We start from the raw sequence: 6,000 nt of genomic DNA, 5'->3' as shown, positions 1-6,000 counted from the left end.
TGTCGGGCGGTGTGCAGTGATGTCGTGGTGTGTGCGGTAATGTCGGGATGTGTGCGGTAAAGTCAGGAGGTGTGCGGTGATGTTGGGAGGTGTGCGGTGATGTCGGGAGGAGTACGGTGATGTCGGGAGGTGTGCGGTGATGTCGTGATGTGTGTGGTAATGTCGGGAGGTGTGCGGTGATGTCGGGAGGTGTGCGGTGATGTCGGGAGGTGTGCGGTGATGTCAGGAAGTGTGCGGTAATGTCGGGGTGTGTGCAATGATGTCGGGAGATGTGCGGTGATGTCGAGAGGTGTGCGGTAATGTCGGGAGGTGTGCGGTGATGTCGGGAGGTGTGTGGTGATGTCGGGAGGTGTGCGGTGATGTCGGGAAGTGTGCGGTAATGTCGGAATGTGTGCGGTGATGCCGGGAGGTGGGTGGTAATTTCAGGAGGTGTGCGGTGATGTCGGGATGTGTGCGCTGATGTCGGGAAGTGTGTGGTGATGTCGGGAGGAGTGAGGTGATGGCGGGAGGTGTGCGGTGATATCGGGAGGTGTGCGGTAATGTCGGGGTGTGTGCGGTGGTGTCGGGAGGTGTGCGGTGATGTCGGGAGGTGTGCGGTGATGTCGGGAGGTGTGCGGTGATGTCAGGAAGTGTGCGGTAATGTCGGGGTGTGTGCAGTGATGTCGGAAGGTGTGGGGTGATATCGGGAGGTGTGCGGTGATATCAGGAGGTGTGTCGTAATGTTGGGATGTGTGCTGTACTGTCTGGATGTGTGCGATAAAGAAAGCCATGGACCCCATAGGGGGGAGGGGCGACATGACCAGAGGGAAGGGAGGGAGTGAGGGGTTAAAAAAGGTATAATGAGGTGAGGGGCATTATGGGAAGGTATAGGGGATTGGTGGAGAAAAGGATCCCTGTAGGGGAGGGGGGGGGGAGTATAAAAGCGATGAGGGAGGGTCTTACCTCCCCTTTTGGAATCCGGACGGCGACAGATTGAGAGACCCAGTATCCAGGACCACAAGGACCAGCATGGCGGACCTCCAGGAGCTGAATCGGCTGATTAGAGCGGCGATGGCGGTGCACGGGGCCCAGGCAGTGCAATCCCACGTCAGGGCTGCCTGTGTGTCCCCGTCGGCACCTGCCCCTTGTTCCCCCCCTCGCCGTGGGCGGCGTTCCAGGCCCCCTGTCCGGTACTCTCCGGGTGCGGGGGGAGCAAGGAGGCCAAGTGAGAGCCCCCCCCGGGACCCTCCGCGGCGGGGCGGGCAGCGGCAGCTCCCTGCGTCCGCTCCGGCTGCCGGGAGGAATCTCCGACGCGGCCGCGACGGCCGAGAAGGGGGGTGGCCAGCCCGGGGCCTTCTTCCTGTCTCAGGCCTCGGGCTGGAGTGCAGAGCCCAGCGGCGTCTCCCGGCCGGGAGCGAGCCCGGCGATTGAATGAGGCCAGCGGTGGCCTGGATGGAGGCGGGCCCGGCCTGGGGCCTACTTCCGGTCCCAGGCCGCGGGCTCGAGTGAACAGGCCGGCGGCAGCCCGGGGACCGGGCCGAGCCCTGCATGAATCGGAGGCACGGAGAGGGGGCGTGTCCAGCCTGGGGCCCGCTCCGGACGCCGGGCCCCCGGCGGTGGGGCACGTCCCGGTGGCTGCTCCTGATCAGGAGCGTGCCCGGCTGATGGAGGCCAGCAATACCCCCCGGGGACGTTGGGGGGGCCGGGCGCAGGCAGCCAGCAGGGGGACCGGTGTGGGCAGGCGCCACCCGGATACCTGCACGGCTACAGAGGAGAGGAGGGACGGTGGGACCCCCGCAGGGCGCGCCAGGTCCCTCAGGTTATCAGCTCTGCGCCCGGCGGACGCGGTCTCCCTGGGGGGGGGAGGACCCAGCGGGAGGTCTCGGTCGGAGGCCCGGGAGGGCGGGAACCGGCGGTGGGGAGCCCCCTGAGCTCGGGGAGAGGCTCCTCCAGGAAGAGGACTCGGTCGGCGGCGGCCCAGGGGACAGGACGGTCTTGTGGGCTGTCGCCGCAAAGAAAGCAGCGGACGCCCACCGCCAGTGCCCACGCGGCTGCCCAGGAGGGTGGCTGTGGTGGAGGGGACGCATCGGCTGCGTCCTCTGGAGCTGGGACGGTGGAGGACGGCTACAGCGAAGAAGAAGAAGGAGCCCTCAGGTCGGGGGATGAATTCGAGGAGCCGCTGGCGGACGACATCGCAGTATCGAATTCCGTCTCCGCGTCACGGTCGGGTGAGCTAGCCGTGGATTCGGCATTGCTTGCGGCGCGGGGTGCGGGTGCTGGGGAGGTGGCTGCGGGCACGGCAGCGCCAGAGGGGTCAGTTTTACTTAGCCAGTTGCTGGGGCTTTTGCAGGGTTTAGCGCGAGCGCCGGCGGCGGCGACGGCCTGGACAGGGTCGGCGGTGGATGGCGCGGCGGCGGCTAGCGGCGAGAAGGTGCCGGTGGGGGCGGGTGTAGGTAGCGGAGTAGTGGAGACTGCAGGCGAAAAAGCGGGAGAAAAGGAAAAGGAAAAGGAAGATGAGGTGGTGCGGCTGGATGATAGGGCTAAGAGCGAGGTGTATGTGTGCTTTGAGGGACCGCTAGGGGCGCACCTCAAAAAAGAGGTGAGGGAAAAAATTTGGAAAGGGGAGTATGTGGAGATCTTTTCCCTGCTGCCCCTGGAGAAATTTAACCTGGACAAGGTGAAGCCGAGCGATTCCAAGAAGGAAAAGGAGGAGGAAGAAAAACGCCGTTATAGGCTCATTCCTCATTCCTTTTCCAATTGGTTGCAGGCGTTCGCAATTTTGGCTAGCGTGGTGGGGGAAAAGGAGCCGGAGCACTGCTCGGCTCTATTTGGCTATATGGATGCAGTCGGGGAGGCGTATCGCACGTACGGGGGTTTGGCATGGCTGCGGTATGATGAGCAGTTTAGGCAGCGGAAGGCGTTGCGGCCCGGCATGCGGTGGGACCATAAGGACATTTCCTTATGGATGCGCTTAATGGCGGCCCCGAGCCAGCCCTTTCGTGGCGGTGCCGGGGGACCGGGCGCCGGGCCCTCGGGGATTCAGAAAAAGGGATTGTGCTGGCAATTTAACGAAGGCCAGTGCAAATTTGGCGCAGCGTGTAGGTTCAAGCATGAGTGCTCCGGCTGCGGGGGGGGACATAGCTTGTCCAAATGCTTTAAAAAAGGGAGAGGCAAGGCTGGGGACGGGTCTGGAAAAAGGGAGGACGCCGGTGAAAATAGAGGCGATGGCGCCGTTTTTAAGTAGGTACCCGGACGGGGCAGCGGCGTCGCTTTTGCGGTTTGGTTTTTTGTACGGTTTTCGGATTCCGTCGGCGGTTGAGGCGTTGCCTCCGGTTTGTCGCAACTTACGGTCGGCGAGGGACCACCCTATGGTTGTGGGTGAGAAGTTGGGTAAAGAGGTTGAGCTGGGCAGGATGGGGGGGCCATTTGAGAGCCCTCCGTGCAGTAATTTGGTGGTGTCCCCGCTGGGGGTGGTGCCAAAGAAGGAGCCGAATAAATTTCGGCTCATTCATCATCTTTCATTTCCGGAGGGGTCGTCGGTGAATGACGGCATTGCGCCGGAATTGTCGGCAGTGTACTACGTCTCGTTTGACAAAGCGTTGGACTTGGTACGGGCGGCAGGACGCGGTGCATTGATGGCAAAGGCGGATGTAGAATCGGCGTTTCGTTTGTTGCCGGTGCATCCGGAGAGTCAGCACCTTTTGGGTTGCTGGTGGAGCGGGAAGTTTTATGTTGATCGTTGTTTGCCCATGGGCTGTTCGATTTCTTGTTCATATTTTGAGGCGTTTAGCTCCTTTGTTGAGTGGGTGGTGCGGGACGTGTCCGGCTTGTCGTCCATTATTCATTATTTGGATGATTTTCTGTGTGTTGGTCCGGCGGGTTCCACGGTTTGCGCTGGTTTGTTGTTCGCCTTGCAGAGAGTGGCAGATCGGTTCGGGATCCCTTTGGCGCAGGGAAAAACGGAGGGGCCGGCGCCGGTTATGCGGTTCCTGGGGATTGAGATCGACTCACTGGCCATGGAATGTAGGTTGCCAGAGGACAAGATTGTGGATTTGCGGAGTGCGGTTGCAGCAATGCTGGCAGCAAAAAAAAGTGCGGCTTAAGGTGGTGCAGTCTTTGCTTGGAAAGCTGAATTTTGCATGCAGGATTATGCCGATGGGGCGTGTTTTCGCCAGGAGGTTGGCGGCAGCTACGGCAGGCGTACGGTCATCGGCGCATTTTGTGCGGGTCACGCGGGAGATCAAGGCAGACTTGTTGGTTTGGGACGTCTTCTTGCGACATTTTAACGGCCGCACTTTGTGGTTGAAGAAGGAGGTGCCCAATGATGCTCTGGAACTATATACGGATGCGGCCGGGTCGGCGGGTTTCGGCGCCATTTTTCAGGGTCATTGGTGTGTGGGAAGGTGGCCCGAGGATTGGCGACAGGGTGGCCTTGTCAAAAATCTGGCCCTGCTCGAGTTGTTTCCAATCGTGGTGGCGGTGGAGTTGTGGGGGTCGCAATTTTCGGGACGAAAGGTGTGCTTCCATTGCGATAATCAGGCAGTTGTACATGCAATCAACAGCTTGTCAGCGAAATCTGGACCTGTAGTAGCGTATTTGCGGCATTTGGTGCTCAAGTGTTTGCTGTGGAATATTCATGTGGTTGCAAAACATGTGCCGGGGGTGGATAACGGGGTGGCTGACGCTTTATCTCGTTTTCAGTTCCACAGGTTTCGGGAGTTACTGCCGGGGGCGGACGAGGTCGGAGCGGTGTGCCCAGAGGAATTGTGGAGCCTGGTGAGGCAGTGATTGCGGGTTTGATTAGGAATTCGGTGACCGAGGTGACTTGGTGCCGTTATGCTAAGGTGTGGGTTGAGTGGCAGGCAGTGCTGGGTGAGATGTTTGGTAACGGGCGAGCGGATTATTTACTGGCGCTCTTGGCATTGGTGAGTGAGGATTTTAGGGCTGGGAGGTCAGCGTCGGCGGTGGCGATTAGGGTGGCGGCCGTGGCCTTCTGGTTAAAGGTTAGGGGTGAGCAGGACGTTTCAAGGGACTTTCGGGTACGGCAAGCATTGAAAGGTTTTCGGAAAGGGGTGAAGGTGCGGGACACTAGGCGGCCCATTTCATTGGACTTGTTACGGCGTTTGGTGGATGGTTTGCAGGGGATTTGTGTCTCAGCGTATGAGACGGTGTTGTTTAAAACTGCTTTCGTGTTGGCTTTTTTCGGGGCTTTTCGGATAGGAGAATTGGTGAGCCCGTCAAGGGTGATTGGGGGTGGTTTGCTATTCGAGGATGTGTCGGTAGAGGGACGGAGAGTGGAGTGTCGGCTTCGGCGGTCCAAGACGGACCAGATGGGTCGGGGCAGGTTGGTAGTGTTGTATGCGGTGCAGGGGGATGGCTTGTGCCCGGTGCAGGTGGTGAGTCGGTTTTGTGGTCTGCGGGGCGGTCTTCCGGGCCCGCTGCTACGTCACGAGGACGGGGCTTGGTTGTCTCGTTATGCAGGGCACTGCGGCCGATGCCGCTGCCCCTGACTGCTGAGCCCCTCGTTACGTCCCCCATGGTCACCTCTCCCTCCTTCCCATTGTGCAATGCCCCCCGCTGACCCCCCTTCCCTGCTGGGACCTCCTCCAGGGCATAAAAGCAGCCTCCGGAGTCCCTCCTTCCTCTTACCACAATCTGCCCTCAGGGTGAGCATCGCCGATGGACCCCCTGGAAGCAGCGGTAAGAGAAAGGAGCGGACGGGAGGGAGCCGAATGGCTTGCCTCCCTTGTGGGCACCAGCTCCCTCCTGCCGGTTCCCAGCAGCGGTGGGCGCAGGTCTTCCAGACCCTCCCGTCCACTGCAGCGTCTGATTCCAGGCGCAGGGCGGCCCGGTCCAGAAGGTCCGGTCCGCTTTCACCTTCTGCTCCCGGCCCTAGCTCCCGGCCTTAGCCCCTGATCCCCCCCAACATCACGCCGGTCGCCATGGCCACCTCGCGCACCTCTCCCGCCGGGATGACGCGGCCCCGTGTGACTCCCTGTGGCATACGGAGATCGCGTCACA

Source organism: Anomaloglossus baeobatrachus, chromosome 2, assembly GCF_048569485.1.
Source record: "Anomaloglossus baeobatrachus isolate aAnoBae1 chromosome 2, aAnoBae1.hap1, whole genome shotgun sequence".
Lineage (NCBI taxonomy): Eukaryota > Metazoa > Chordata > Amphibia > Anura > Aromobatidae > Anomaloglossus > Anomaloglossus baeobatrachus.
The sequence above is the reverse complement of the archived record's forward strand: the minus strand, read 5'-3'. Positions refer to the sequence as shown.